This window comes from Copidosoma floridanum, unplaced genomic scaffold (assembly GCF_036245765.1).
Source record: "Copidosoma floridanum isolate Cflo_tuat_1 unplaced genomic scaffold, Cflo_Japanese_pri ptg000024l, whole genome shotgun sequence".
Taxonomy (NCBI): Eukaryota; Metazoa; Arthropoda; class Insecta; order Hymenoptera; family Encyrtidae; genus Copidosoma; species Copidosoma floridanum.
Genome location: NW_028321901.1, coordinates 2,719,649 through 2,730,693, shown reverse-complemented (window position 1 = coordinate 2,730,693; position 11,045 = coordinate 2,719,649).

Genomic DNA, 11,045 nt, shown 5'->3' with positions numbered 1-11,045 from the left:
TCTGAATGTTTGTTTTAGTTGTTAAAACGATTCTCTAAAAGTATTTTTTTTCAATTTTCGTTTACTAGGTTCTAGCTGAGCTTGATAATTTTTTCTACAACTACAATTAACTTCTTAGCAGGCCACTGTATCACAACCAACGACTTCAAAGCCATAGCATTAATTTAAATTCCAAATATTTAGCTGGAAAAAAGCAACATCTTAAGACTGGAAATGGCAAACTGGAAAAAGAGTTGCAACTGGAAGTTGCCACTTGAAGAAAAAAGAGTTACAAATTTCAGTTGCAACTTTTAGTCTTAAGTTTTGGCTTTTTTTAGCTGAATACTTCGAAATTAGATTAATGCTATAGATTTAAAGTCAATGTTAGTGATGGAGTGGACTGCCCAGAAGGTAATTTTAGTTTTAAATAAATTTAGTTCAAATAGGTTCAAGTCCTTCAAAATTAAAATCGAAAAAGTCAAAGGAATTGATGAATTCAACAAAATCCAATGATAAACAGTTAAAAAAAAAAAAAAGACAGATATAAAATAAAAAAAAATTACACAAAAAAAAAAAGAATAAATAAATATAAAATGATGAGAAAAATGAAATAAAAAATAATATGACAAATAATTAAAAAATGAAATCAAAAAAAGGAAATGAAATCAAAAAAGACATAGAATCATCCAATAAAGAAACACAATTTCTCAGGTAATAAGGGGGTTGCGAGACCCTTAGGAAGAACGAAGCTCTACGAGAGTAAGTACTGCATTCATGTAGTTCAGTAAAATAAAATTTAGAAAAACGAATAAAAAAGAAAGAATTTTATAATGTTTTTCGACATACATCTGATGTTGATTTATTTTTTGGCACTCATCTCATGTTTAAAGAACTTCGTTCTCACTGTGAGTCTCATGACCCATTTATACTCCCTGGTTTGGTTTCTGATTTCCTTTATCTCATTTAAATTTCATTTATTTCATTTCTTTTTTTATTTCTACATAATTTTTTTTTTTATGTCTTTTTTCTTTTTTTTTTTTTTAATTCTTTTGTATTGTTTTATGTCTTTTTTGATTTCATCTTATTTTCTTTTTCTTTTTTATTCTTAATTTTATTACTTCTTTTTCTTTAAATTTTTTTTTTTTTTTTAAGAATATCGTTAACAGTTTTTAAGAATTATCTTAATTTAGTAACATAGAGGAATTCGTTCGATTCATTTTTTGGCAAGTTTCATCTTTTTCCTTTCAATTTTAGCATTAAAACTTTGAAACCCAAATTGTCACAGAAGTTTGGTCCGATATTAACACTATTTATATTTAACTGTACACAAACACTTTCAACTTTATTCTCTAAGTGTATAATCTTTATTGGACCAGCTGCTTTCGAAAGACTTTTTTTTCAAACAGTTACATTATTGGTCAGAAAAATTGAACTTATCAATTTTGTCTAAAAAATTTGAAACAATAAATAACCAAGATACACTAAGAATTCATTAATCTTATTCTTCAAAAAGCAGTGTTTTTCAAAGAAAAAGGTAAAAGTAAAGTTAATTATTATTTGCACTGCATATTTTCAAGATAGCTGCCTGTATTTACATTTTACTGTTATGAAATACTTCTGAATTTTTTTAGATTGTTAGGAGTATTGTGTAACTTGTTTCTTACTTCTTCTTAATATTCAATCAAAACAAAAGAATACTTCAGATAAAAATATTTTATATTTCTGATAAAAAAGTACGTTGAAAGTTTTACGAGTTTAAATTGTTAAAATGAAAAATAATTTGATATTAGTTGCACATAATACATTCATAAAACTTGCTCTCAAAGAGACATATTTGTAAAAATGAGCAAATTTAAGAACTTTTTTCTTATTACTTTGAATCGCTGGTTATTCAAAGATAAAATGTGTGTTATGGTATTAAATAACATTTAGATTTTCTGTGTTTAAATGTGATGGAGAAAAAAGTTAAGCTATTTGATATTCTAAAAAAATCTAACATGTACAAAATAAAAAACAAGAGCCCGAGCTAGCTCTTTATTCAAAGTCAAGTACGTAGTTATGCAAGAATTGGTTCGTTAGAGCTGAATATCTTTTCATTTAGTTGTTACAGATAAGAATTACGATTATACCATGAGTTACTAACTTCGAACACATCATAGCAAAAGTGATATTTCTTTAGGACTTTTACGTACTACATATTGCAACCGCATTAGCAGGGACAATTCACCTTAGTATAAAAAAAAAGTAGTTATGTATATTTATATGGATAAGATGATGAACCAAACAGCTATCCTAAGGGAGTAATTTTGAAATTCATTCATTCAGCACTAGAACTAACGACTGATGAATTGTAATATTTAAGACACATCAAGAGTCACTTATACATTACAATTTGCTGACTATTCGTTCAGTTAATAAGCGAGAAAATTAAAATTTTTTTTTTGCGACCCCCACAAATCAGCTTTGTGCATTTCAAGCTGCTCCCAAGGACACACGTACTGTTAGCAATACATATAGGTATTATGTACACGTAATAGTATAACTATATATCTATTGCTCAGAGCAGTCTGAGCTGCTATCTTAAACAGATTACTGTGGATGTTTTCGGGAGCAGTCTGGAATACTCAGAGTATATCTACGAGGATCGCAAAAAAACGTAAAAAATAACTTTTTAAATCGTTAGTCCAAAGGTAGTTCTCAGAGCCCCATAAAATTTCTACATATGTAATGGATACAAGTACTTTAGTCTCCGTATATTTGTGACAACGGAATATGTAAAATCGGGATCCACATTTAGCTCCAGATATAAGAATAATGTTTTTCTATATTTATCAGTTAACTGCTACACAAGTCTTACAAAAGACTTACCTCAGCTAACTTTAAGAGATGGGAAAAGACTCCCTGAACGTGAATCAGGCTTGAAACAGCTTTTCGACGCTGCAGCGAAGTAATAATCGGTTCGAGAATTTCTATGAATATTAAAACAGAATCTTTGAGCTCTTTTTTTTGTGTTACAGTCCCTGCTAAACAACTTATTTTTGAAGTTATGCTTTCAAATCTGGTTTCGTATTTTTGAGCATGTTCTAGTCTAAAAATCGTAAAATCAATACTGCCTTTTAAAGGTACGGAGAAAAAACATAAAAAAATTTTATTAATTAGTTAGTTAAATATTATCTGGATAACGTAAGATGTTACTAAGTCAATGAAATGATTCTTCTAGCTCCAGTTTTGAATCTGAAAAAACTGAAAAAACTAGGCTAATTTCTCACTAAAAAACTTAGCTCTATAAATTTTCTACGATTTTTCATAGAGCAAGAGAAGCTTTTTTAGAATAATACATTATTTACGATAGTATCACCCTGGCACTACTTAGTAGGCTCAAAATTTAGGTCAAGATATTTTAAATCATTTTTCTATGAATGGCTAATTTAGAATAATCTTTCAGGCAGAGAAATTTTACCTTCTGATCCTGCTGTATCCATTATGTGGGTAAAATATGTATATAAATGTTAAGTGTAGGTGAATTTACAAGCATTAAGGATATTCACTTATGACATTCGCATAACTCACAACTTTGCCTCAGAATTATCTTTCTAAACGTCTAGTTGTCTGCATAAGTCACCATCATTAGATATATACGTATACAGTAGTGAGCTTCCACTGCTGTGCACACCTTGAGTGCTAAATCCTATAATGCATTTTTATTTTATGTTTTTTTTTTAGTGATAAATATAAATTTACATAGAAGATGATTACGCAATATGAGACAGTTTTTGTGTGGAAAACGTATAATAATAAGTGGTTATTTGTATGTACCTCCCACTTTTAGAGCTTTTTTAAATCCCGATATATTTTCCGTGATAGCAAAGAAGCATTCTTTAATCGTTTTCTCCTTTTTGCAATTATGTATAAAGAATTCTATCTCACAGAATGAAGTTTTAATGGTGCTTTACAAACAGTTCTGAAACAAACCTACTGCTTTAGGCTTAGTAAACGTACATTCAATGATTAAGTACTAAAAAATAAGACTCTTTCAATTTTATCATACTTTACTTAAAATACAAGACATTACATATCTTCCTTATGAATATGTTTACATGTAACAGTAGACTAACTAATAATTCAATTACTCGACTTCTTATCTTTGTTAACCCGTAAAAAATAAGCTTCCTTAATAGGTCAATACTTACACGGTTTGTATTATAGTATAACTAACAAGGAAAGGCAGGCAAGTGTATGTCACCGATTATCTTAAGACACATTTTTTTATCTGCCCGTATACAACTCGGCTTTTTCCACATGACTCGCCTCATCTCCATATTTCTCGTTAAAACCAAATAAAAGTTGTGTCATGTAAAGGAGGTGGTTAAATAATTATGATTTAGACAGCAAGAGTTGTATCCCCTGTTATTAATGGTTAAAAACATATACATTTGTTGGAATCATTTTTGTGATAAAAGTTTTTAAGGAAACTTAAAAATTATAAAAAAAGCCCCCAAAAAATTCGCACAAGCTTACGTATAGAGTTTTTAACTATCACTGATTAAAACTTTGAAAAGCACATTTTACAAATAATTAAATAATTTTAAAATACTTGGAAATTTACTAACAATTTTTGTAATAAATTTTTTGCTAGTCCAATTTTAATTAGTTTCTACGTACTGCACTTGTAGTTGCGGAACTCGTACTTGGTGTAGTAGTCTCATACATCTTTGACGTACAGAAATAATCGTTGTTTTGACGTCTAAGTAACTTAAGTAACTTATGGACTTTTTTTTTGTTTTAGATAATTATTAATTTCAAAAAAATTTTCATTTTTCATGCTTAGTTCAATACAGTCAAAACACAGTCATACAGTCAAAATACAGTAGTTTAATACAGTCATTTTTTATGCTTAGTTTAATAGTCAAAATATTTTTCTAATAAAATTAACTCTTAACGTCGAGCAGTGCTGGTAATATGATTTTTGTAAGATATTATAAACACATATTTTGCATAGCAATATCACCAGTTTTTCCATTTTCCATTTAAATTTTCTTGCACTGCTGGAAATTTATTTTGTTGGGTTTTGCTAATACTTTATCTTAACATTTTTCTTGTGTGATTTCGTTCATCACTAACTGCTCCATTATTCATGTGCAAGTGCACTCATTCACTTATTTAATACAGTCACAACATAATTGTAAGAATTTGTCTTTTCGATATTGAAATAATTTGGTTAGCAATTCGCAAAGTTTTACAATAAGCTATTTATTTTGTTCTTTGCATATTTTTTATTAGTATTTCATTAATATTTATTAAATGTGTGCTGATGTGATGCATTAACGCCAATTCTACTATTTTAATGTAAACAAACGAAAATATTTTCAAATATTTGTCCGAACAAAATATTATAGCTATAACGTTTTTTACAAAACAGTGGTTTTTGAGTGGCATCACTTTCCCTGATCAATTCTATTAGACAAATTGATAATGACTAATTGAATTTAACTAAAAGTAAATGATAACTTAGTTTATCATAATGGTATTGCTTCTGTATATTTTTCTAAGCCACTTACTGAATTAATTGCGGTCTCCACACTTTTTGTAGCAGAAACCGCAATTGGTTAATCATACTGTTTCGTTAAAGTGCAGAAGCATTACTGAAATGGTTAACACCGTATTGTTTGCTTTACAGAAATTTTACTCTCACACTAAAAAAAAAATTAATGAATGTTTCGTGAAATGCAGAAGTTAGTTTACATTTTTACCTGTACTACATAATGTCAGTGTATATATTTAATACGTTTAATGCATTAACATGCATAATTTATTTCAATGCACACTTTTTGTGATAAAACTTTTTAATATACTTGTATGCTGGTACTGAAATTTTTTTTTTTTTTTTTTAAACGTAAATACTGTGTCCAGAATAACATTGTGTGATTTCTTAAGTTGAAATTTTTCGATATCAAATAATTCACAGATTCACAAAATGCCTGTCGATGCCCAATTTGTAGCAACGTTACTATCAATGACATTTGCCCCAGGCAATGGTGAAGAACAAAAGATTACCGTTTGTAACGAAGAAACGCAATTACACAATATACTAGAGAAAATCATTAGGTAGCATGTAGAACATTTTAATGTGGATGTTCAAGCATAATCTAATTCGTATACATATGATAATAATATCTATCTAAAAGGTGTTGCGTATGAGGAAAATAAAGGATTGCAGGATTTTTTGGAAGAATCAAAAAATACATGGGAGCAAAAAAATATTGAATTAACGTATAAAGAAAAAGCAGTTGAGTATTGGTTAAGTGAAAAAAAAGCCTCTCTCATATAATACCGTGACGCACAGATATAGACAAGTCTCAAGTGAGACACAACTACGGCGATGGAAACAGCAAGTAGAAACGGTAGGCAGTAGATACGATAAATTATTTAGAATATTAAAGTATGCATTGAATAATATTAATAAAGCGGTAGAATAAAAAATAACAGTACATGATGTTGATTTACGATGATGGAATTTGCAGAAAAAAACTAAAGTAAACATGAATTCATGCAAAGCATTAAATTGGTGGATCAGGGAATTAAATAAAAAAAAAAAAAAACATTTTATCTCGAAAAATGACTAAATTTGTCACATTAGCTTATTTACAAAATGTTATCGAAATTGAAAATAAATGTAAGAACTTAAGAGCAGGGATCAAACAATCGATAACAAGTACAGTGCAAGCCACGTTTACAATTCTCATACAAGTGGATTCAGCGTAGAGATTTACAGCAACAGAGCATCAAATTATCGGGGACTAAAAGAAATTTAAAGTATAGTGCAATCAGTGTCTTCAATAATACACAGCTATCATATTTAACCTGTCCTATCAGCAGAGGGTACTTTGCTTTCACCTTTATTTTCAGAATTAAAAAAAGTCAGTGGGGATTTCAGGTCTCAAAAAAAACAAACCAATATTTACATCAGAAAATGTATTGATACAAGCTTTTCAATCAGAAAAGTTTACTAAACAAGATACTCATGAAAAATATGCAAACAAAACAGGTAATTAGAAGTTAATTGTTGAACTGTGCAAATTGCTAACAAAATTATTTCAATATCAAGAAGACGAGTTCTTACAATTATGTTGTGACTGTATTGAATTAGTGAATCACTGCACTTGCACATGAATAATAAAGCAATGAGTAATGAACAGAATTACTCAAGAAAAATGCTAAGATAAAGTATTAGCAAAACCCAACAAAATAAATTTCTAGTAGTGCAAGAAAATAAAAATAGAAAATTGAAAAACTGGTGACATTGCTATGCAAAGCATGTGTTTATAATATTGAAAAATAATTATATTTTCAGCACTGCTCGACGTGAAGTGTCAATTTTGAAGGATAGAAAACCAAGCAAAACAAAGTTAAGTCTCTGTATTCAATCTGAAAAAATATTTTGACTGTATGAAACTAGTAAGCATAAAAAATGAAAATTTTTTTGGAATGAATATTTAACTAAAACAAACAAAAATTGTTCTATTAATCATATGAATAGCATCGGTGTTTAAGCAATGATCAATTTACGTAGATCGGAGATGTATGAGACTATTATACCAAGTACGATTTCTGCAACTACAAGTACAGTACGTTGTAGTTAATTGAATTTTAGATAAGCAAAAAAATTTTTTGGAAAAATAATTTGTGAGCTTCCGAGTATTTTTAACTTAACCTCAAAACTTCATTCAGGAAAAATTAGCTCACATCGTTTGAAAAAAATGTTACAACTTAAAATAATTTGATTTATTTAATGTAAACGCAGGCTTGAATAAATATTACATTTTTTATAAAATGATCCATTTGTGTTACCGGCAAATATTGTCAATAAACATACACGTACTAGTTAGCTTGTAAGTCTACATCTCATTATAGTTTGCTATTAAAAATTTTTTATTACAATAATATGTATACGTGTGTGTGTATGTATTGGTGCACGCACGTATGTGCGTGTGTCTCAGTAGGTCCGTGAAGGTTAGTGGAATGTGAGTGAGAAAGCACCAAAAAGATGTGGGATGCTTCAGAGTGATAGTTAAGATCATGAAACATTCTGCTAGGGGTAGTCGGGATATGGAGGGGTTTTGCACTGAGGCACACCACAGGGACAGCGGTAGGACTCGGTGAATTTTTTTTATTAGACCACCCATACCCACTAAAACCCCCCCATGCCGCGTGGCTTTTGATCCCCCCCCCCAAACCGCGTTCGCATTACTTCAGGGTGGAGCCACCAGGGAGACAATCGCGTCTCACAGCATAAACGAGCTAACTCAACACCATTGGCTAGAGGTGCTCATGCTCTCGAGTCCTGACAGGGACTCGGGGTCCCTGAGGACCAGCACCTTGTCTAGCGCTTTATAGTAGGCTGCCTACTTAGCCAGCACCACTATAAGCTTAATGCTTTCCATTGCTGGTAGGTAAAAGTACCCAGCGCAGCGTAAGTCCACATTAGCCTGTCTTTCAACTCAAGGCCCTTTTGCCTTATTTTGATCCTGCTTGGGCCTTATCCCTGGCCTCTTATAGGCCTCTTCTAAATAAAGGGCAGCTCTCGCTGCCTGCTTCGTGCTTGTTGTCCGTTGTTGGGCAAAGAAAGCATCCTGCTGGGCCTGGACACTGTTTCTTCCGGTGGTTTAAGCTTCTACACCGGAAGCAAAGCTTGGATCTGTTTTCGTTCTAACAGTTGCCTGAGACGTATCCATATCCCAGGCATTTGTAACATCTTGTTACTTCAATTCTTCTTCGAATTTGGTAGCCTACAAAGCCAACTCGTAACCTGCCTTCCTTTTATATTTGTCTGGCAGATGCTTCGTCCACGTTTATTAAAGCGAGCCTCTGTCCTCTGGTATTTGGCTTTAAGAGATCTACTTCTGGCTCCTGGCTCTTTAATCCAAGAGTCCTAGCGAAGGCCTTTTTGATTTCATCTTTCTTTAAAATGGCATCCAGGTCTCGGACCTTTAATGTCACTTTTCTGTTGCTCATTGTGATAGTACCCTGTCAAACCGCCAACTTTTCAATTTGCCGTGAGAATTATGTAGCATTCCCAACACCTTTGGCCTTAATAAGTATGTCTCCTTCTTTTATAGTGACAACACTTTGGACTGCCACATTAGCCTTATCGGGGTCAAAGTTCGTCTTCATCGTCTTTAGCACCATAACAAAGGTCTGTCCTTTCTACTGTTGTTGTAGCGTCCACTTTTTTCTTCTGGCTTGTTTTCTCACTCAGGGGAATTTATTTTTGTTTGCCACTGTCTGTTTTCTTTTTCTTTGAAGACCTAGTCTGCTGGCGTTTCTCAGGGCTGTCCAATGGGCTCCTTTTTTTTTTACTTCGTTCTATTTCTTTTAGGGCAGTGTTCAGGATTTTTTTCTGTACATGCCGTCGAAAATTATCTCGCCTTTGTTCCCTCCACTGCAGGGATTCAAATGACGACTTCCAAGCGTTGGTATTTACATCTTCTTCTGTTAAACAGCTTTTTCTCAGCACCTCTGCCTCTTGAAGATGCTTAAGCACGGCTTTGAGCCCATTTTTAACAGCGTTCGCTGTGTTGCCGTACTTATCGTTAATTATTTGTAGCGTCTCTGTCATGTCTTTCGTTGCTGATTGGTTTCGTTGCTCCCAGGTCTAGTTGCTAAATACTAACACGTGGCTGTCCTCAGTGTCATTAGTGCCTATACTCGACAGACTTCCTCTTCGTTCTTTGTCTGTAAGAAAAGGCCATGAAACACTGAGCAGTCCCTGTGGATCATGAGATACGTCTTTGTGCCCCCCCCCCCCCCAGAATCAGTGGGGCCTGCGTTAGTCACCTGGGCTTTCACCAGATCGGAACTGCCGGCGGATTTTCTCAGAGAAGTTACCGCCTGGGGTACTAGTTTTGCATCGACGTTTTTTATTTTGACATCTTCTTGAGTGTCGTACTGACCCACGAGGGCCAGCACTACCCTTTTTTTCAAGAAATAAGTATTTGGAAAGGGTTAAAACCAGGGCAGCAGCCCTCTCTGTTACCAAAGGGAACCACTACTTGCTCGGGCCGGCCGGGAGTTGCCACTCTCCCTCAGTCTCACTCGCGGAGACTGCCCTGGCGTTGAGTAACGAGTGTAAGAATGGTGTTCGTGTGTAATGTATGTATATGTTGGTACACAACGGTCATTCCTGCAAGACGAGCGGCAGGTGAACAGTCCCACGACCGCGCAGACAACCCAACAAAACGGGCTGGCGTATGGCACTAAGGTGCCGCCGTATAGCCTCCGCAGTGGTAGTAAGCCTAAATTAGTTGGCCCACCACATCTTTTTTGTTGATGAGGCGTACAGCTATATCAGATGTGGTTACCCAGACTTACCTGGTCCTGATCGTCCGGCTTCACCCGCTGCCAGGCCTCCAACGCAAGCCCGGAAAAGGACCCGCCACACGCAACCTAGAACAATCCGTCAGTGTCCCTGTGTTTGTTTAGTGAGAGTGTGTGATGCTTGTATCTGAGAAGAATGTTTTAACTGCCGCTTACTTCTGTACACGACAAGTGCTAGTTTTTGTTGGCCCGCATCAAGCAATGGAGTGCCACCTACAGCAGCAGCAAAAATCGAAGAACAAGGAGCATAAGCAGAGCTGGCCCATGTATCCACACCGACTGGGGCACTAGTCCCCCATCCACAGCGCCGCAGATACGCAACCCCAGCTGCCCATCGTCACCTTATATTTTAAGAGAATATACCTATTTGCCACCCGGGGAAGCGCCCGGTATGGAGAAACTAGCGAGAACCCCACCCGGGCAATTCTAATTTGCCAGAGATCGCACCCCTAGTCCTCTTCTTATACATGTACTAATGTATACGTTGGTTTTAATGTACAATATACTCAACACGCCTCCTTACATTTATACTAATACAACTTATTTATTTAACCAAATTTGGACATTCTTCGAAGCTTTTTAAATTTGCACCTTCTAAAAGATTTCGTAAAAATATCTGCAATATTCCCTTCTAATTCTACTTTTACTGTATCAATAATTCCTTTTCAGTAACTTTCATGGATATAATAATA